This window comes from Mauremys mutica, chromosome 10, assembly GCF_020497125.1.
Source record: "Mauremys mutica isolate MM-2020 ecotype Southern chromosome 10, ASM2049712v1, whole genome shotgun sequence".
NCBI lineage: Eukaryota > Metazoa > Chordata > Testudines > Geoemydidae > Mauremys > Mauremys mutica.
This window is the reverse complement of record NC_059081.1, coordinates 75,097,451-75,119,740: the sequence shown is the minus strand read 5'-3', so window position 1 is coordinate 75,119,740 and position 22,290 is coordinate 75,097,451. Positions and strand designations below refer to the sequence as shown.

General features: G+C 58.3%; 1 protein-coding gene across 2 annotated transcripts in view; it reads left to right on the top strand.

Moving 5' to 3' along the window:
• Positions 1 to 22,290, top strand: part of LOC123378711 (butyrophilin subfamily 1 member A1-like) — a 272,728-nt gene that overhangs the window by 147,558 nt on the left and 102,880 nt on the right. Inside the window, exon 4 of one of the 2 annotated variants that reach the window (XR_006582714.1) lies at positions 3,247 to 3,292. The exons of the other annotated variant lie outside the window; for it this stretch is intronic. The gene's annotated coding sequence lies outside the window, so the exon portion shown is untranslated. Of the gene's footprint in view, positions 1 to 3,246; positions 3,293 to 22,290 lie in introns of those variants that run through there. 2 annotated transcript variants of the gene reach the window in all.

The window sequence follows — 22,290 nt, the reverse complement described above, 5'->3', positions numbered from 1 at the left end:
CAGTGAACAGCAAGTGGGCGGGGCCTTTCAGGAAGGTGCTTTAGTCAAAAAGAAGCTATTGTGATACACAGATGGGCTGGGATATGCAGGGAGTCAGATTAGATGCTCTAATGGTCCCTTCTGGTCTTAAGGCTACTAATTTATGAAAAACTGATGTTTTATTGTGTAGCGGCTCCATCCACAGACTGAACAGTCATTGTCAACGAGGCTGGCCAGGGGCAGGACATCAGCTTTGAGGGGAGGGGTGGGTGTGGCAGTGACATCACAAAGGCCTTTTGCAGGAACTCGGCCTATTGGGCAAAGGTGGTGGGGAGGGGGTGACCTCACAGAGAGACCCCGACATCAGCCGGGCAGGACTGAGGTGCAGGGCCAGGCCAGTCTCTGAGACCCCCCCCCCTGGCTTTGCTGCCACAAGTCTCCTTCGCGAGGTCTGTCCTCGAGGGCTGAGAGAGAATTAGGATTCACGGCTGTGAGCATGAGGAGGAACCTCTGTGGAGTTTTCTCCTTTCCTGCCACTGACTGTGCCGACAACAAACTTCCCTTTGACAAGGTGAGAGGCTGAGAGAGGTTTGGAACCTGTTCAGTCTGATCCACCTGGCGCAGGCAGCACTCTAGGCCCAGGAAACACTGGCTTCAGGTGGCAGAATTTGATTTCCTACCTAGGATTTGATGGTTGGAATCCCTGGGGACATTGGGGTTTGTCCTTTTTGGTTTCCCTTTTCCTCTTTCCTCCCTCCTTTCGCCTCTTCTCCTGCTTCTTTTCCCCCTTTCCCCTGCTTCCCTCCCTCTACCAAGGAGGGGTGTGTGGAGTGCGGGCAGGGGAGGGGGTTGCTCTCATTGCGGGAGGTCCTCACCAAGAGGTGGGGCTGGATCTGAGAGTGATCCCCTCTGATGGTGACCTGGGCCGTCCTTTGGGACATCCGGTCAGACCCCTCAGCCTCCCGCCCCTCAGAGGGGCTCAGGGCTGATTGGCCGAGCAGGGGGCTATCGACAGCGAGGAGACTCCAATGTACAACCAATCCAATGTACGGGATTAATCTGGCTACTTCTCTCCATTAATTGCCTCTTGGCAGGTCATGATTTCCCCTAATGTTCTAGGTCTTGTAAAATACTTGCTGAATAGTTACTATGAACCACTGTTGGTCTGTAGCTCACTTGAGAGCCTGCACCCGGCTCCGCTCTGCCTCTTAACCCGATGCCCTGCTCTGCCTCCTCCCATCCCCCCTCCGCCTCTTCCCCCAAGGCCTGCGTCCCACCCCCGCTGGGCCTTTTCTCCCGAGCCCCCTCCCTCTTCCTGCCCCTGCTCCGCCTCCTTCCCCAGGGACCCCCCGCCCCTCGCTCACCTAAGGCAGGAAAAAGTGATGGGTGCCTGGCCCCATGGCCCCCTGGCAGCCCCCCTTAGGGGAAAGGGGCAGAGAGGAGAAAGCAGCAGGTGAGTGGAGTCTTGGGGGAAGAGTGAGGGGCAGGTAGGGGGTCTGGGGGGAGGGGGCGGAGGGCAGTGAACAGCAAGTGGGCGGGGCCTCGGGGGACGAGGATGAGCAGGGGCGGGGCCTCTGTGGCCGGGCCATGGTCTGGGCACCGGTGGCCCCCCAACTTCTAGGGGTCACTCATCTGAAACCCAGGATGAAAGTGACATGGGCCTGAGTCTTGTTGGGGCTGAGGCTACCTCACACCTTTACCTTCGGGGCTCTACCGGGGCATAAAGCCCCCGGACACGGCCAGAGACAGGGCGAGGGGCCTCAGCACGGGAGAGAGTCAGGCCCAGAGTTAGACGAGGGGGGCAGAGAATATTCTTCATTCTGGTTAGTTACACGGCGCCCTTGCTAGAAATCCTTCCTGTATTTGCTCCAGTTGGCTCCCTGCAGAAGTGAGAGTAAGCTCGGCCGTGCCCGTAGCCCTGGGCCCTTTAAATCACCCCTGGAGACCCCGGCCGCTGCCCCGGGGGCTCCAGCAGCAGGGCTCGGGCAGCGATTTAAAGGGTGCAGGGCTCTGCTGTGGTAGCAGCAGCCGGAGTCCCGGGCCCTTTGAATGGCCCCAAGCTCTGGGGCTCCCAGCAGCCTCCGCAGCTGGTAGCTCTGGCGGTGATTTAAAGGGCCCAGGGCTCCCAGCCGCTTCTACTGCAGTCGGAGCCCTGGGCCCTTTAAATCTCGATTCAGAGGGCCTGGGGCTCTAACAGCCCCGCCTCTTCCACCCGAGGCCCCGCCCTTTCCGGTCCAGGCCCCGCCCCCCGGCTCAGGACTCCCGCGTACCGGTAAGTCCTTGAAGTGACGTTCACCCCTGACTCCCTGACTCTGTAGCGCTGCCCCGTCCCCCTGTTTGTTCCTCAGAATTAGCCGGTTCTGTCACTTCCTAGCAGCAATCCCGCCATAACACGACAGCCTGAAATCGCAGCTCTCCCGTCCCCTCGCGCTGGACTTGCTGCCAGCTGAACTGGAGAAAACGTGGGGAACGGCTCTGGCAGAGGGTGTGAAAAAGACCCAGGGAAAGGGGGAGTTTCACAGGGATTTCCTCAAGTGAGGAGAAATGTGGGGTCCCAGTTAGTGCCCAGAAACCCCTTCAGGGATCAAACCAAGCAGAGGCCCAGCTCACCCCGCTCGGGGCTCCACGGGGGAGTGAGCAGGGGGCTGCTGTGACACACACAGACTGTGGCTGAGGAGGGGGCTGCCAGGCCTCCCCCCCCCAGTCTGACACTGAGGGAGGAGGGGGGTGTTATATCCTTGGGGGCAGCCGGTTTAGGAAGAAATCACTTGAGGCCAGAGAGCAGACAGCTAACTAAACTGCCATTTTATTTACAGACACAGAGCTCACCCAACCGGCTGAAACCGGCTGGGCTATCCCCTAATAATCTAACTCAGTTGCCATAGGAACAAAAACCATGACAACCAAATACACAACATATTCCTCCCCCCCCTAATAAGAACATCCCTTAAATACAACACACACTAGACTAGAGAAGGAGGGTAGACTGCCTCCATTCCCAGCTAAACCCTGGGGATTATTTTGCCCCATAACCGTGGGTTCACCCTAGCTAAAGATCCAGCCGATGAGGAGGCCTTCTGTCTCTAGGTGGATTATGGTGAACTTCTGGTGTTGTTGCACCCGAAAGTACCATGGGCTCAGGGTCCGCAGCACAAACGGGTGAGGAGGTGGTATCAGCTCGTGCTGGGCAAAGGGGCATCTCAGCCGCCAGCACTAATGGAGGAGAACAGTCAGGAACAGGTGATTCATGATTCGGTGTCTCACCAGAAGAGGTGAAGTCAGACCCGTCAACTGCAGATGTGTCCTGAGGACTGGCATGACCTGGCAACAGCTGATCTACATGTCGCCGCCAGGTAAGATTCTCTGCAGTCCGGACTGTGTAGGAAACAGGTCCTGTTTGAGTGATGACTGTGTCCGGGACCCATTTAGCTCTGGAAGTATAATTCTGAGCCAAAACTGGCTGCCCTGGGCTAAAGGTTCGGTCTTTTAGATATTTTGGTGGACTGTCAGGTTTAATGTTCAGTGTCACAGTGATTCCCTTCATACTTCCCAAATCATCTCCAAAAACAGCAGCATGTTTCCTTAGTATAGGGGTTAGACTGGTTTCTTCTTTAGTCATCCGGTGCACTTCTGCCCAGTTCAGTTGAATCTTTCCATGCCAAGACCTACCCCTTAAGGCTGGGTAGTTACCTCTCACCACAAACAGTGGCAATTTAGCCGCCTGTCCATTGAGCTCCACCTTAACATCAATACTGCCCAACAGGGGCACAGCTTCTCCCGTATACGTCTTCAGAACAGTTTTTGTTGCCTTAAGCGGAAGATGCTGTAGCTTTTCTTTATACACAGTCTCGGAGACCAGCGAGACGGCTGCACCGGTGTCCAGTTCCATGCGTATAGGTTTGCCATCCAACAACGGGGTTACCCAGTATTCATGTGAGCCCCCTGCCAAAGACAAAACATGCAGTGGCACTTCCTCTTGCGCTGAGGTGTCACCTTGATCATCCTGGGTCTGCTCTAGGGTATGGAGGGTTCTGACTCTGCACAGTTTTGTGGGTCGGTTCTTGTGACACTTTTTGCACCCTAGGGGATGCACCGATGGATTGTGCCTCCCTTGTAGCCAGTTCCATGGAGGCAGCAATATCAACAGCCTTCTGTAAGGTAAGCTGAGCCTCTGTCAGTAGGCGCTTCCCACAGTATAGCTTCACTGTAGAGGCCACACACTAACCTGTCACGCAGGGCCTCATTTAACATCTCTTTAAATTCACAGTGTTCTGCTAGCTTTTTTAAAATGGCTACAAATTGTACAACGGTTTCATCTTCCTTTTGGTCTCTTTGGTGGAACCTAGATCTTTCAGCAATTACCAGTGGTTTGGGGGAAAAAATGGGACCCCAGGATTTCCACAATGTCACTGTAAGATTTAGTCTCAGGCTTAACAGGGTGTAGTAAGCTGCGTAGCAGGGAGTAGGTTTTAGCCCCTACAACACTTAAGAATATTGGCACCTTCTTCGCTTCTGTAATGTCATTTGCAATAACAAAAAGCTCAAAATGCTCAGTATACACATGCCACTGCTCTATATTCTCATCAAAAGGTTCCAGGGGCCTGGTCAGAGTAGCCATGATTTTTAGTTTCACTTTCACAGTCAGTGTAAACAAGCAGTATTTTTATTTGTTTATTCTTTACCTTGACTTCTACTTCCTTCTGTTACTGGAGCAGCCCCGGAATCCCATCCATCGTCGCCACTTGTTATATCCTTGGGGGCAGCCGGTTTAGGAAGAAATCACTTGAGGCCAGAGAGCAGACAGCTAACAAAACTACCATTTTATTTACAGACACAGAGAGCTCACTCAGCCGGCCGAAGCTGGCCGAGCTATCCCCTAATAATCTAACTCAGTTGCCATAGGAACAAAAACCATGACAACCAAATACACAACAGGGGGCAGCTGGACAGACCTGCAGTAACCACATGGATTGTGAGGTTTGCTCCACTCCTGTCGTCAGTGGTGCCGATGTTACTCCCTGAGCCTGCTGGGCTCCACCTCGAACTCTCTGCTTCTCTCTCATCCCTGCAGCGACTGTGACCAGGGGTCGGCAGCCTTTGGCTCCGGCCCATCAGGGTTAGCCGCTGGCAGGCCGGGGCGGTTTGTTTACCTGGAGTGTCCGCAGGCACAGAGCCCTGCCGCTCCCAGTGGCCGCAGTTCCCTATTCCCAGTCAATGGGAGCTGCAGAAAGCAGCAGCCAGCACATCCCTCGGCCTATGCTGCTTCCCGCAGCCCCCATTGGCCTGGAACAGTGAACGGCTCCATGCCTGCGGATGCTCCAGGTAAACACACCGTCTCGGCCCGCCAGCGGCTTACCCTGAGCGACCCCTGATTGGGACTCTGGATCCAGACACGGCTCCTCCCCAACTGGGCCTGTCCGAGGATCGGAAAAGTGTCAGATGGGGACACACCTGGCAGAATCGGTCCAACAAGCCCGAGAGATTTGTCTCTAGGCCTGTGTGCTGGGTGATCTGCCGGTCCCGCACCTTCGGCATCCACCGCCGAATTGCCGCCGAAACCGCGGGACTGGCGGAGCTCCCGCAGAAACGCCGCCGAAGGCAGCCTGACTGCCGCCCTCACGGCGACCGCCAGGCCACCCCTCCTCCCCCGCCCCGGCTTGCCGCCCCAGGCACGCGATTGCTGCTCTGATCCCTGGAGCCGCCCCTGCATGGGGACAATCCGCTGGTCTTCTGCAGTCTCTGGTGTTCACCTCACTGGGGCCTGGGAAGACTCCCATCTGTCACTCTAGCAGAACCTCTTCTACCCCCTTATCTCCTGGCCTCTATGAGCCTGGAGGGTCAATTTCTCAGGGGGTCACTCAGGCCATGGTGAAGCCAGGTGCCTGTGGGAGCAAACAGGGCTGGGTCAATGTGTTAGGAGGCCATTGACCCTCCACACAGAGCTGTGGGAAATATAAAAATAAAGACAAAACCTCGCTTCTTAACTCTGCATAAAACAGATTCCAGTTAGGTCACATTTACACTCATGAGCGTATTTCTGGAAAGCGTTATGGGTGCAACGTCGCAGCACTAATGAAATTTAGCCTTCGAAAGGTGTGGTGGGGGAGAAGGATGCTCCAGCCTCTCAGAATGTTTGTCGAAGTGGTTAGAGGCTCACCCAGAAAAAGGGTGTTTGAGTTGCAGACTAAATGCACCTTGTCATAGGTCTCACCCCCACTTGGAGCTGTTGGGTTCACAAGATGGGGACCTATGGATGGATCCTTCTAAACTTAAATCCTAGTTTAGATCTACTACGCTGCCACCAGTCAGTTTTCTAAGTGTCTGACACACTGCCTGTTCCCCCAACTTTCCCTGGGGAACACAGATTCAATCTCCCTGAATCTTTACACACAGGAAAGCAGCCCACTTCCCCCCTCCCTCTCTCCTAGCCACTCTGGAGAGATATACACCGAGTCAAATCCTTGACTCAACACAAAGAGGGACTTACCTCCCCCTCCCCTTCCCTAGTCCTGGAGAGAGATACCTTGATTCAAACTCCTTGAATCAAGCCCAGGAGGAACTCACTCTTCCCCCCTCCCCTTCCCCTGAATTTCCACAAGAGAAGGAATTAACCAAGTCCAAAGAAAAGAAAAGAATTTATTAAAGAAAAAGCAAAGTAACTGTCTCTGTAACCAAGATAGAACAATACACAAAGTTTAACCTGTAAACCTGGAGAGAATTCCCCCACCCCCTTTCCTTCTCAGTAAAAGCAAAGTAACAGCAAACAGGAATAAAGCATTTCCTTCAGCAACACACAATTGCAAATGTAGAAATCAAATTATAAGACTAATCCGCCTTTCTAATTAATACTCACTATTAGATAATAGAAACTACTCCAGGAGAACTTGGAGACATGACTGGCCTCTCTTAGATTCAAAGAGAGAACTCTAACAAAGAACACAGACAAGGGCTTCCCTCCACAGAGATTTGAAAATCTCTTGTCCCTGATTGGTCCTCTGGTCAGGTGTTCACAGGTACTGCATGTTAACCCTTTACAGGTAGAAAAAAACCTTAACCCTTAACTAACTGTTTATGACACACCTTTTTTTCCTGTGCTCCACCAATGGCACCTTATGATGGGATGCTCTGTTCACCACGGGCTGGTGCTTCCTCCTGACTATCCTGAGGATGAGCTGTGTGTGGCCAATGCCCCTGCTTGTGGTCACACGCTGTATCTCTGCCTGTCACTCTCAGGCTGCAGCCCCTCTCTCACTCCAGAAGCTGCCGCTACCTCTTCGTGGACCTGGCCCTTTGGACAGGGCCCTCTATTGTTTTCCCCTTTGTGACGGAGCGATTCTGGCGGGACCCAACTGAGAGTGCCAAATCAGGACCAATTGCTCAAACAGGGCAGTCACAGCCCTAGGCTGGGGTTTTTCCACCTCTAAGGCCAACCAAACCAGCCAGACAAAAAGGACTTTGGTCTCACCCCACTGGCTAACCACAAGTCACACAAGCAATTTCCTTAGACACTCCAGTCTCCCAGCATCACCACCAGTGCACTCGTCCTGGGGATGAATGGTTATGAAAACCAACACCCCAATAAAAGAAAACGGTTCCCTCGATCCCAAAGGACCAAGCCCCAGACCCAGGTCAATATACACATCAGATCTTACCCACAAATCACGCTGTTGCCAATCCTTTAGAATCTAAAATCTAAAGGTTTATTTACAAAGGGAAAAAGGTGGAAATGAGAGGTAGAATTGGTTAAATGGAATCAATTACATACAGTAATGGCAAAGTTCTTAGTTCAGGCTTGCAGCAGTGCTGGAGTAAACTGCAGGTTCAAATTGAGTCTCTGGAATGCATCCCCCACTGGGATGGGTCGTTCAGTCCCTTGTGTAAAGCTTCAGTTTGTAGCAAAGTCCTTCCAGAGGTCAGAAGCAGGATTGAAGACAAGATGGAGATGAAGCATCAGCCTTATATAGACTTTTCCAGGTGTAAGAATCTCTTTGTCTTCACTGTGGAAATTTACAGCAAAATGGAGCCTGGAGTCACATGGGCCAGTCCCTGCATACTTTGCTGAGTCACAAGGCGTGTCTGCCTTCTCTCCATGGGTCCATTGTGTAGCTGACGGTCCTTAATGGGCCATCAAACAGGCTAGGCAGAGCGAACACCAGCTTGTCTGGGAGGCTTCCCCCAGAAGCACAGCACAAACTTGAAATACAGACAGCATAGAGCCAACATTCATAACTTCAACTAAAAATGATACAGACATATAGACAGCATAATTATAATCAGCAACCCAGAACCTGGTCTTAGACACCTTATATGACCCCCTTTACTTAGGATTTGGAACCACTACAGGACCTTGGTTGCAACCCATGTTCTATATGGTCCCCATTTATATCAATAACGTCACACCCTTCTGGGGCAGAGTCCTTCAAACTCTCTCCCATTCGAGAGGGATCCTGTGCCCTGATCCTTTGACTCCTGCCGTTGCCCAGGCAGGCTTCCAGCTCTCTGTCCCTCTCATGCCACTTCCCCAGTGGTGGGAGAGGAACCCAGGCCGGCCGTGTACTCCAGGGGCCAGCCCAGCGACTCTAGAACACACAGCCAAGGCCTGTTCAGTCTCCAGGGTGTGCAGGATTCACAGTGCCTGGAGGGCAGCTGGCTGAATACAGCGCACAGCTGTGTGTGAGGCACAGGTCCTGGGGGTGGCTCCAGATTGTCTGTTGTTCTTCCTAATGAAACTCTTCTGCCCGTCTGAGTGGGCAGCAACAAGGGCCGGGTTCAGTCTGTAGGGGTTCTATTTCAATAACACAAACCAGCTCGAGCCCCACCCAGTGACCTGGGACAATTACATATCACCCCCCTAAGGGGCAAGACTTCCCCGCTCACAAGCACAGAGTATGAGTGTAGCAAAATCCTTTTAATAAAGAGGGACACAATGTGGCATCATGTTGGGGAAACACCACAAACAGGATTCATAACACAAACCATGAGCAAAAGACGCACCCCCAAGTAAGTTTGGCAGTGTCCTTTCCCCCTCAGGGTCTAAAAGTCCAGCAACCCAACAGTCTCCCCCAACTGCAGTTTCTGTCCTTGGTCAGTGCAGCCTCCAGAGTTCAGAAGTTCCTCTGCAGAGTTTACCTCCCAGCCTGGGTGGAAGCAGGAGAAGGTATGGGGGCGGGGGGGGGGTTGTGCATCTTACATGGTCCACTGCTCAGGTTGACAGCTGATTGTCACGCCTCTCCATGGCGTTCTCCTGCAATCTTCACCACCAGCTGCGCCTCTCCATCAGCCACCCTGCTATCCGCTCCACTCCGCCAGCCACCCTGCTATCCGTTCCTCTCCGCCAGCCACCCTGCTATCCGCTCCTCTCCGCCAGCCACCCTGCTATCCGCTCCTCTCCGCCAGCCACCCTGCTATCCGCTCCTCTCCGCCAGCCAACCTGCTATCTGCTCCTCTCCGCCAGACACCCTGCTATCCGCTCCTGTGTCAGCCACCCTGCTATCCGCTCCTCTCCGCCAGCCACCCTGCTATCCGCTCCTCTCCGCCAGCCACCCTGCTAACAGCTCCTCTCCGTCACCCACTATGCTATCCGCTCCTCTCCACCAGCCACTGTACTATCAGCTCCTCCCCGTCAAACAATCTGCTATCCGCTCCCCTCCGCCAGCCACCCTGCTATCCGCTCATCTCCGCCAGCCACCCTGCTATCCGCTCCTCTCTGCCAGCCACCCTGCTATCCGCTCCCCTCCGCCAGCCACCCTGCTATCCGCTCCTCTCCGCCAGCCACCCTGCTATCCGCTCCTCTCCGCCAGCCACCCTGCTATCCGCTCCTCTCCGGCAGCCACCCTGCTATCCGCTCCCCTCCGCCAGCCACCCTGCTATCCGCTCCTGTGTCAGCCACCCTGCTATCCGCTCCCCTCCGCCAGCCACCCTGCTATCCGCTCCCCTCCGCCAGCCACCCTGCTATCCGCTCCTGTGTCAGCCACCCTGCTATCAGCTCCTCTCCGCCAGCCACCCTGCTATCGGCTCCTCTCCGCCAGCCACCCTGCTATCCGCTCCTCTCCGCCAGCCACCCTGCTATCCGCTCCTCTCCACCAGCCACTCTGCTATCCGCTCCCCTCCGCCAGCCACCCTGTATCCGCTCCTCTCCGCCAGCCAATCTGCTATCCGCTCCTCTCTGCCAGCCACCCTGCTATCCGCTCCTCTCTGCCAGCCACCCTGCTATCCGCTCCTCTCCGCCAGCCACCCTGCTATCCTCTCCCCTCCGCCAGCCACCCTGCTATCCGCACCTCTGCACCAGCCAATCTGCCATCCGCTCCTCTCCGCCAGCCACTCTGCTATCCGCTCCTTTCCGCCAGCCACCCTGCTATCCGCTCCTCTCCGCCAGCCACCCTGCTATCCGCTCCTCCCCTCCAGCCACCTTGCTATCCGCTCCTCTCCGCCAGCCACTCTGCTATCCGCTCGTCTCCGCTAGCCAACCTGCTCTCCGCTCCTCTCCGCCAGCCACCCTGCTATCCGCTCCTCTCCATCAGCCACTCTGCTATCCGCTCCTCTGTGTCAGCCACTTTGCTATCCGCTAATCTATGTCAGCCACCCTTCGATAGGCTCCTCTCCCCCAGCCACTCTGCTATCCGCTCCTCTCCGCCAGCCAACCTGCTATCCGCTCCTCTCCGCCAGCCACCCTGCTATCCGCTCCTCTCCGCCAGCCACTCTGCTATCCACTCCTCTCCGCCAGCCACTCTGCTATCCGCTCCTCTGCCTCAGCCACTCTGCTATCTGCTCCTCTCCGCCAGCCACCCTGCTATCAGCTCCTCTGTCAGCCACCCTGCTATCCGCTCCTCTTCGCCAGCGACTCTGCAATCTGCTCCTCTCCGCCAGCCACCCTGCTATGCGCTCCTCTCCGCCAGCCACTCTGCTATCCGCTCCTCTGTCAGCCACTCTGCTATCCGCTCATCTCCGCCAGCCACTCTGCTATCCGCTCGTGTGTCAGCCACTCTGCTATCCGCTACTCTCCGCCAGCCACCTTGCTATCCGCTCCTCTGTCAGCCACTCTGCTATGCGCTCCTCTCCGCCAGCCACTCTGCTATCCGCTCCTGTGTCAGCCACTCTGCTATCCGCTCCTCTCCGCCAGCCACCCTGCTATCCGCTTCTCACCGCCAGCAACCCTGCTATGCGCTCCTCTGTCAGCCACCCTGCTATCCGCTCCTCTGTGTCAGCCACTCTGCTATCCGCTCCTCTCCGCCAGCCACTATGCTATGCGTTCCTCTCCTCCAGCCACCCTGCTATTCGCTCCTCTCCTCCAGCCACCCTGCTATTCGCTCCTCTCCGCAAGCCACCCTGCTATCCGCTCCTCTCCGCCATTCACTCGGCTATCTGCTCCTCTCCGCCAACCACTCTGCTATCCACTCCTCTCCGCAAGCCACTGTGCTATCCGCTCCTCTCCACCAGCCACTCTGCTATCAGCTCCTCTCCGACAGCCACTCTGCTATCCGCTCCTCTGCGTCAGCCAATCTGCTATCCGCTCAATCTGCGTCAGACAATCTGCTATCCGCTCAATCTGCGTCAGCCACTCTGATATCCGCTCCTCTCCGCCAGCCACCCTGCTATCCGCTCCCCTCCGCCAGCCACCCTGCTATCCGCTCCTCTGCACCAGACAATCTGCCATCCGCTCCTCCCCACCAGCCAATCTGCCATCCGCTCCTCTCCGCCAGCCACTCTGCTATCCGCTCCTTTCCGCCAGCCACCCTGCTATCCGCTCCTCTCCGCCAGCCACCCTGCTATCCGCTCCTCCCCTCCAGCCACCTTGCTATCCGCTCATCTCCGCCAGCCACTCTGCTATCCGCTCGTCTCCGCTAGCCAACCTGCTCTCCGCTCCTCTCCGCCAGCCACCCTGCTATCCGCTCCTCTCCATCAGCCACTCTGCTATCCGCTCCTCTGTGTCAGCCACTTTGCTATCCGCTCATCTATGTCAGCCACCCTTCGATAGGCTCCTCTCCGCCAGCCACTCTGCTATCCGCTCCTCTCCGCCAGCCAACCTGCTATCCGCTCCTCTCCGCCAGCCACCCTGCTATCCGCTTCTCTCCGCCAGCCACTCTGCTATCCACTCCTCTCCGCCAGCCACTCTGCTATCCGCTCCTCTGCCTCAGCCACTCTGCTATCTGCTCCTCTCCGCCAGCCACCCTGCTATCCGCTCCTCTGTCAGCCACCCTGCTATCCGCTCCTCTCCGCCAGCCACTCTGCAATCTGCTCCTCTCCCCCAGCCACCCTGCTATGCGCTCCTCTCCGCCAGCCACTCTGCTATCCGCTCCTCTGTCAGCCACTCTGCTATCCGCTCATCTCCGCCAGCCACTCTGCTATCCGCTCGTGTGTCAGCCACTCTGCTATCCGCTACTCTCCGCCAGCCACCTTGCTATCCGCTCCTCTGTCAGCCACTCTGCTATGCGCTCCTCTCCGCCAGCCACTCTGCTATCCGCTCCTGTGTCAGCCACTCTGCTATCCACTCCTCTCCGCCAGCCACCCTGCTATCCGCTTCTCACCGCCAGCCACCCTGCTATGCGCTCCTCTTTCAGCCACCCTGCTATCCGCTCCTCTGTGTCAGCCACTCTGCTATCCGCTCCTCTCCGCCAGCCACTATGCTATGCGTTCCTCTCCTCCAGCCACCCTGCTATTCGCTCCTCTCCTCCAGCCACCCTGCTATTCGCTCCTCTCCGCAAGCCACCCTGCTATCCGCTCCTCTCCGCCAGCCACTCTGCTATCTGCTGCTCTCCGCCAACCACTCTGCTATCCGCTCCTCTCCGCAAGCCACTGTGCTATCCGCTCCTCTCCACCAGCCACTCTGCTATCAGCTCCTCTCCGACAGCCACTCTGCTATCCGCTCCTCTGCGTCAGCCAATCTGCTATCCGCTCAATCTGCGTCAGACAATCTGCTATCCGCTCAATCTGCGTCAGCCACTCTGATATCCGCTCCTCTCCGCCAGCCACCCTGCTATCCGCTCCTCTCCATCAGCCACTCTGCTATCCGCTCCTCTGTGTCAGCCACTTTTCTATCCGCTCCTCTACGTCAGCCACCCTTCTATAGGCTCCTCTCCGCCAGCCACTCTGCTATCCGCTCCTCTGTCAGCCACCCTACTATCCGCTCCTCTCCGCCAGCCACTCTGCAATCTGCTCCTCTCCGCCAGCCACCCTGCTATGCGCTCCTCTCCGCAAGCCACTCTGATATCCGCTCCTCTGTCAGCCACTCTGCTATCCGCTCCTCTCCGCCAGCCACTCTGCTATCCGCTCGTGTGTCAGCCACTCTGCTATCCGCTCCTCTGTCAGCCACTCTGCTATGCGCTCCTCTCCGCCAGCCACCCTGCTATCCGCTTCTCTTCGCCAGCCACCCTGCTATGCGCTCCTCTGTCAGCCACCCTGCTATCCGCTCCTCTGTGTCAGCCACTCTGCTATCCGCTCCTCTCCTCCAGCCACCCTGCTATTCGCTCCTCTCCGCCAACCACTCTGCTATCCGCTTCTCTCCGCAAGCCACTGTGCTATCTGCTCCTCTCCGCCAGCCACTCTGCTATCCGCTCCTCTGCGTCAGCCAATCTGCTATCCGCTCAATCTTCGTCAGCCACTCTGATATCCGCTCCTCTCCACCAGCCACCCTGCTATCCGCTCCTCTGTGTCAGCCACTCTGCTATCAGCTCCTCTCCGCCAGCCACTCTGCTATCCGCTCCTCTCCGCCAGCCACACTGGTATCCGTTCCTCTGTTTCAGTCACTCTGCTATCCTCTCCTCTCCCCCAGCCACCCTGCTATCCGCTCCTCTCCGCCAGCCACCCTGCTATCCCCTCCTCTCCGCCAGCCACCCTGCTATCCACTCCTCTCCGCCAGCCACCCTGCTATCCCCTCCTCTCCGCCAGCCACCCTGCTATCCCCTCCTCTCCGCCAGCCACCCTGCTATCCGCTCCCCTCCGCCAGCCACCCTGCTATCCGCTCCTGTGTCAGCCACCCTGCTATCAGCTCCTCTCCGCCAGCCACCCTGCTATCGGCTCCTCTCCGCCAGCCACCCTGCTATCCACTCCTCTGCGTCAGTCACCCTGCTATCAGCTCCTCTGCGTCAGCCACCCTGCTATCCGCTCCTCTGTGTCAGCGTCTCTGCTATCCGCTCCTCTGCGTCAGCCACCCTGGTAACCGCTAATCTCCGTCAGCCACCCTGCTATCCTCTCCTCTCCGCCAGCCACCCTGCTATCCGCTCCTCTCCGCCAGCCACCCTGCTATCCCCTCCTCTCCGCCAGCCACCCTGCTATCCACTCCTCTCCGCCAGCCACCCTGCTATCCCCTCCTCTCCGTCAGCCAATCTGCTATCAGCTCAATCTGCATCAGCCAATCTGCTATCCGCTCAATCTGCGTCAGCCACTCTGATATCTGCTCCTCTCCGCCAGCCACCCTGCTATCCTCTACTCTCTGCCAGCCACACTGGTATCCGCTCCTATCCTCCAGCCACCCTGCTATCCGGTCCTCTGTGTCAGTCACTCTGCTGTCAGCTCCTCTCCGCCAGCCACTCTGCTATCCGCTCCTCTGTTTCAGTCACTCTGCTATCCGCTCCTCTCCGCCAGCCACTCTGCTATCCGCTCCTCTCCGCCAGCCACCCTGCTATCCCCTCCTCTCCACCAGCCACCCTGCTATTCCCTCCTCTCCGCCAGCCACTCTGCTATCCGCTCCAATCCGCCAGCCACCCTGCTATACGCTCCAAGCCGCCAGCCACCCTGCTATACGCTCCAAGCCGCCAGCCACCCTGCTATCCGCTACTCTGCGTCTGCCTCTCTGCTATCCGCTCCTCTCCGCCAGCCACCCTGATATCCACTCCTCTGCGTCAGTCACCCTGCTATCAGCTCCTCTGTGTCAGCCACTCTGCTATCCGCTCCTCTGTGTCAGCCACTCTGCTATCCGCTCCTCTCCGCCAGCCACCCTGCTATACGCTCCTCTCCGCCAGCCACCCTGCTATCCCCTCCTCTCCGTCAGCCAATCTGCTATCAACTCAATCTGCATCAGCCAATCTGCTATCCGCTCAATCTGCGTCAGCCACTCTGATATCTGCTCCTGTCCGCCAGCCACCCTGCTATCCGCTACTCTCCGCCAGCCACACTGGTATCCGCTCCTCTCCTCCAGCCACCCTGCTATCCGCTCCTCTGTGTCAGCCACTCTGCTATCAGCTCCTCTCCGCCAGCCACTCTGCTATCCGCTCCTCTGTTTCAGTCACTCTGCTGTCCGCTCCTTTCCGCCAGCCACTCTGCTATCGGCTCCTCTCCGCCAGCCACCCTGCTATCCCCTCCTCTCCACCAGCCACCCTGCTATTCCCTCCTCTCCGCCAGCCACTCTGCTATCCGCTCCAATCCGCCAGCCACTGTGCTATCCGCTCTTCTCCTCCAGCCACTGTGCTATCCGCTCCTCTCCTGCAGCCACTGAGCTATCCGCTCCTCTCTGCCAGCCACTCTGCTATCCGCTCTTCTGCGTCAACCAATCTGCTATCCGCTCAATCTGCGTCAGCCACTCTGATATCCGCTCCTCTCCGCCAGCCACCCTGCTATCCGCTCCTGTGCGACAGCCACCCTTCTGTCCGCTCCTCTCCGCCAACCACCCTGCTATCCCCTCCTCTCCACCAGCCACTCTGCTATCCGCTCCAATCCGCCAGCCACCCTGCTATACGCTCGAAGCCGCCAGCGACCCTGTTATACGCTCCAAGCCACCAGCCGCCCTGCTATCCGCTCCTCTGCGTCAGCCACCCTGCTATCTGCTCCTCTGCGTCAGCCTCCCTGCTATCCGCTCCTCTGCGTCAACCACCCTGGCAACAGCTAATCTCCGTCTGTCACCCTGCAATCCGCTCCTCTCCGCCAGCCACCCTGCTATCCGCTCCTCTCTGCCAGCCACCCTGCTATCTGCTCCTCTGCGTCAGCCACCCTGCTATCTGTTCCTCTTTATCAGCCTCTCTGCTATCCGCTCCTCTCCGCCAGCCACCCTGCTATCCGCTCCTCTGTGTAAGGCAATCTGCTATCCGCTCAATCTGCGTCAGCCACTCTGATATCCGCTCCTCTCCGCCAGCCACCTTGCTATCCGCTACTCTCCGCCATCCACATTGGTATCCGCTCCTCTCCTCCAGCCACCCTGCGATCCGCTCCTCTGTGTCTGCCACTCTGCTATCAGCTCCTCTGTATCAGCCTCTCTGCTATCTGCTCCTCTCCGCCAACCACTCTGCTATCCGCTCCTCTCCACCAGCCACACTGCTATCCGCTCCTCTCCGCCAGCCACTCTGCTATCCGCTCCTCTGCGTCAGCCACCCTGCTATCCGCTCCTCTGCGTCAGCCACCCTGGTATCCGCTCCCTGCGTCAGCCTGTCTGCTATCCGCTACTCTCCGCCAGCCACCCTGCTATCCGCTCGTCTCCGCCAGCCACCCTGCTATGCGCTCCTCTGTCAGCCACTCTGCTATCCGCTTCTCTGCGTCAGCCATTCTGCTATCCGCTCCTCTGCGTAAGCCAATCTGCTATCCGCTCAATCTGCGTCAGCCACTCTGATATCCGCTCAATCTGCGTCAGCCACTCTGATATCCGCTCCTCTCCGCCAGCCACCCTGCTATACGCTCCAAGCCGCCAGCCACCCTGCTATCCGCTCCTCTGCGTCAGCCACCCTGGTAACCGTTAATCTCCGTCAGCCACCCGGCTATCCGCTCCTCTCCGTCAGCCACCGTGCTATCCGCTCCTCTGCGTCAGCCATTCTGCTATCCGCTCCTCTACGCCAGCCACCCTGATATCCGCTCCTCTGTGTCAGCCACTCTGCTATACTCTCCTCTCCGCCAGGCACCCTGCTATCCGCTCCTCTGTGTCATGACTCTGCTGTCCGCTCCTCTCCGCCAGCCACTCTGCTATACGCTCCTCTCCGCCAGCCATCCTGCTATCCTCTCCTATCCGCCAGCCACTCTGCTATCTGCTCCTCTCCGCCAAGCACTCTGCTATCCGCTCCTCTCCTCCAGCCACTGTGCTATCCGCTCCTCTCCGCCAGCCACTCTGCTATCCGCTCAATCTGCGTCAGCCACTCTCCTATCCGCTCCTCTGTGTCAGCCACCCTGCTATCCGCTCCTCTCCGTCAGCCACTCTGCTATCCGCTCCTCTGTGTCAGCCACCCTGCTATCCGCTCTTCTGCGTCAGCCACTCTGCTATCCGCTCCTCTGTGTCAGCCACCCTGCTCTCCGCTCCTCTTTGCCAGCCAATCTTCTATCCGCTCCTCTCCGCCAGCCACCCTGCTATCCGTTCCTCTCCGCCAACCACCCTGCTATGCCCTCCTGTGTCAGCCAATCTGCTATCCGCTCCTCTCCGCCAGGCAATCTGCTATCCGCACCTCTCCGCCAGCCAATCTGCTATCCGCTCTTGTGTCAGCCAATCTGCTATCTGCTCCTCTCCGCCAGCCACCCTGCAATCCGCACCTCTCCGCCAACCACCCTGCTATCCGCTCCTGTGTCAGCCAATCTGCTATCCGCTCCTCTTTGCCAGCCACCCTGCTATCCGCTCCTCTCCGCCAGCCACCCTGCTATCCGCTCCTCTCCGCCAGCCACCCTGATATCCGCTCCTCTCCGCCAGCCAATGTGCTATCCGCTCCTGTGTCAGCCAATCTGCTATCCGCTCCTCTTTGCCAGCCACCCTGCTATCCGCTCCTCTCCGCCAGCCACCCTGCAATCCGCTCCCCTCCGCCAGCCACCCTGCTATCTGCTTCTCTCATCAGCCAATCTGCCATCCGCCCCTGTGTCAGCCACCCTCCTATCCGCTCCTCTCCGCCATCCAATCTGATATCCGCTCCTGTGTCAGCCAATCTGCTATCCGCTCCTGTGTCAGCCAATCTGCTATCCGCTCCTCTTTGCCAGCCAACCTGCTATCCGCTCCTGTCCGCCAACTACCCTGCTATCCGCTCCTCTCCGCAAGCCACCCTTCTATCCGCTCCTCTCCGCCAACTACCCTGCTATCCGCTCCTCTCCGCCAGCCACCCTGCTATCCGGTCCTCTCCAAAAGCCAATCTGCTATCCGCTCCTGTGTCTGCCACCCTGCTATCCGCTCCTCTCCGCAAACTACCCTGCTATCCGCTACTCTCCGCAAGCCACCCTGCTATCCGCTCCTCTCCGCCAACCACCCTGCTATCAGCTCCTCTCCGCCAGCCACCCTGCTATCCGGTCCTCTCCAAAAGCCAATCTGCTATCCGCTCCTATGTCTGCCATCCTACTATCTGCTCCTGTGTCAGCCAATCTGCTATCCGCTCTTCTCCGTCAGCCACCCTGCTATCCGCTCCTCTCTTCCAACCACCCTGCTGTCCGCTCCTCTCTGCGAACCACCCTCTTATCCGCTCCTCTCCGCCAGCCACCCTGCTATCCGCTCCTCTCCACCAGCCAATGTGCTATCCGCTCCTGTGTCAGCAACCCTGCTATCCGCTCCTCACCGTCAGCCACCCTGCTATCCGCTCTCTCAGTCAGCTACTCTGCTATCCGCTCCTTTCAGTCAGCCACCCTGCTATCCGCTCCCCTGTGTCAGGCACCCTGCTATTCGCTCCTCTGCGTCAGCCACTCTGCTATCCGCTCCGCTTTGTCAGCCACCCTGCTATCCGCTCCTCTCCGTCAGCCACCCTGCTATCCGCTCCTCTCTGCCAGCCAATCTGCTATCCGCTCCTCTCCGCCAGCCTCCCTGCTATTGGCTCCTCTCCGCCAGCCACCCTGCTATCCGCTCCTCTGCGTCATCCACTCTGGTATCCGCTCCTCTGTGTCAGCCAATCTGCTATCCTCTCCTCTGTGTCAGCCACCCTGCTATCCGCTCCTCTCCCCCAGCCACTCTGCTATCCGCTCCTCTCCGAAAGCCACCCTGCTATCCGCTCCTCTCCGTCAGCCACCCTGCTATCCGCTCCTCTCTGCCAGCCATCCTGCTATCCGCTCCTCTCCCCCAGCCAATCTGCTATCCGCTCCTGTGTCAGCCACCCTGCTATCCGCTCCTCTCCGCCAGCCAATCTGCTATCCGCTCCTGTGTCAGCCAATCTGCTATCCGCTCCTCTTTGCCAGCCACCCTGCTATCCGCTCCTGTCCGCCAGCCACCCTGTTATCCGCTCCTCTCCGCCAACCACCCTGCTATCCGCTCCCCTCCGCCAGCAAATCTGCTATCCGCTCCTGTGTCAGCCAATCTGCTATCCGCTCCTCTCCGCCAGCCATCCTGCTATCCGCTCCTGTGTCAGTCAATCTGCTATCCGCTCCTCTCCGCCAGCCAATCTGCTATCTGCTCCTCTCCACCAGGCACCCTGCTATCCGCTCCTCTCCACCAGCCAATCTGCTATCCGCTCCTGTGTCAGCCACCATGCTACCCGCTGCTCTCCACCAGCCACCCTGCTATCCGCTCCACTCCGCCAGCCAATCTGCTATCCTCTCCTGTGTCACCCAATCTGCTATCCGCTCCTGTGTCACCCAATCTGCTATCCGCTCCTCTTTGCCGGCCTATCTGCTATCCGCTCCTCTCTGCCAGCCACCCTGCTATCCGCTCCTCTCCGCCAACCACCCTGCTATCCGCTCCTCTCTGCCAGCCACCTTGCTATCCGCTCCTCTCCGCCAACCATGCTGCTATCCGCTCCTCTCCGTCAGCCAATCTGCTATCCGCTCCTGTGTCAGCCACCCTGCTATCCGATCCTCTCCGCCAGCCACCCTGCTATCCGCTCCTCTTTGCCAGCCACCCTGCTATCCTCTCCTCTCCACAAGGCACCCTGCTATCCGAACCTCTCCTCCAACCACCCTGCTATCCGCTCCTTTCTGCCAACCACCCTGCTATCCGCTCCTCTCCACCAGCCACCCTGCTATCCTCCCCTCTCCACCAGCCAATCTGCTATCCGCTCCTGTGTCACCCAATCTGCTATCCGCACCTCCCAGCCAGCCAATCTGCTCTCCGCTCCGCTCCCCCAGCCAATCTGCTATCCACTCCTGTGTCAGCCACCCTGCTATCCGCTCCTCTCCGACAACCACCCTGCTATCCTCTTCTCTCCGCCAACCACGCTGCTATCCGCTCCTCTCCGTCAGCCAATCTGCTATCCGCTCCTCTTTGCCAGCCACCCTGCTATCCGCTCCTCTCTGCCAACCACCCTGCTATCCGCTCCTCTCCGCCAGCCACCCTGCTATCCGCTCCTCTTTGCCAGCCACCCTGCTATCCGCTCCTCTCCACCAGGCACCCTGCCATCCGAACCTCTCCTCCAACCACCATGCTATCCGCTCCTTTCTGACAACCACCCTGCTATCCGCTCCTCTCCACCAGACACCCTGCTATCCGGCCCTCTCCACCAGCCAATCTGCTATCCGCTACTGTGTCACCCAATCGGCTATCCGCCCCTCCCCGCCAGCCAACCTGCTATCCGCTCCTCTCTGCCAGCCATCCTGCTATCCGCTCCTCTCCCCCAGCCAATCTGCTATCCGCTCCTGTGTCAGCCACCCTGCTATCCGCTCCTCTCCGCCAACTACCCTGCTATCCGCTCCTCTTCGCCAGCCAATCTGCTATCCGCTCCTGTGTCAGCCAATCTGCTATCCGTTCCTCTCCGTCAGCCAATCTGCTATCCGCTCCTGTGTCAGCCACAGTGCTATCCGCTCCTCTCCGCCAGCCACCCTGCTATCCGCTCCACTGTGTAAGCAACCCTGCTACCCTCTCCTGTCTGCAAGCCACCCTGCTATCCGCTCTTCTGCGTCAGCCACCCTGCTATCCGCTCCTCTCCGCCAGCCACCCTGCAATCCGCTCCTCTTTGCCAGCCACCCTGCTATCCTCTCCTCTCCACCAGGCACCCTGCTATCCGAACCACTCCTCCAACCACCCTGCTATCCGCTCCTTTCTGCAAACCACCCTGCTATCCGCTCTTCTCCACCAGCCACCCTGCAATCCGCCCCTCTCCACCAGCCAATCTGCTATCCGCTCCTGTGTCACCCAATCTGCTATCCGCCCCTCCCCGCCAGCCAATCTGCTATCCGCTCCTCTCCCCCAGCCAACCTGCTATCCGCTCCTGTGTCTGCCACCCTGCTATCCGCTCCTCTCCGCCAACCACCCTGCTATCCGCTCCTCTCCGCCAACCACCCTGCTATACGCTCCTCTCCGTCAGCCAATCTGCTATCCGCTCCTCTTTGCCAGCCATCCTGCTATCCGCTCCTCTCCGCCAGCTACCCTGCTATCCGCTACTCTAAGCCAACCACCCTGCTATCCGCTCCCCTCTGCCAGCCAATCTGCTCTCCGCTCCTGTGTCTGCCAATCTGCTATCCGCTCCTCTCCGCCAGCCATCCTGCTATCCGCTCCTGTGTCAGCCAATCTGCTATCCTTTCCTCTCCGCCAACCACCCTGCTATCCGCTCCTCTCTGCCAACCACCCTGCTATCCGCTCCTCTCCGCCAGCCACCCTGCTATCCGCTCCTCTCCACCAGCCAATCTGCTATCCGCTCCTGTGTCAGCCACCCTGCTATCCGCTCCTCTCCCCCAGCCACCCTGGTATCCCCTCCTCTCCGCCAGCCAATCTGCTATCCGCTCCTGTGTCAGCCAATCTGCTATCTGCTCCTCTCCGCCAGCCACCCTGCTATCCGCACCTCTCCACCAACCACCCTGCTATCCGCTCCTGTGTCAGCCAATCTGCTATCCGCTCCTCTCCGCCAGCCACCATGCTATCCACTCCTCTCCGCCAGCCACCCTGATATCCGGTCATCTCCGCCAGCCAATCTGCTATCCGCTCCTCTTTGCCATCCAATCTGCTATCTGCTACTCTCCGCCAGCCACCCTGCAATCCGATCCCCTCCGCCAGCCACCCTGCTATCTGCTTCTCTCATCAGCCAATCTGCCATCCGCCCCTGTGTCAGCGACCCTCCTATCCGATCCTCTCCGCCATCCAATCTGATATCCGCTCCTGTGTCAGCCAATCTGCTATCCGCTCCTGTGTCAGCCAATCTGCTATCCGCTCCTCTTTGCCAGCCACCCTGCTATCCGCTCCTCTCCGCAAGCCACCCTGCTATCCGCTCCTCTCCGCCAACCACCCTGCTATCCTCTCCTCTCCGCCAGCCACCCTGCTATCCGGTCCTCTCCAAAAGCCAATCTGCTATCCGCTCCTGTGTCTGCCACCCTGCTATCCGCTCCTCTCTGCCAGCCATCCTGCTATCCGCTCCTGTGTCAGCCAATCTGCTATCCGCTCTTCTCCGTCAGCCACCCTTCTATCCGCTCCTCTCTGCCATCCACCCTGCTGTCCGCTCCTCTCTGCCAACCACCCTGTTATCCGCTCCTCTCTGCGAGCCACCCTGCTATCCGCTCCTCTCCACCAGCCAA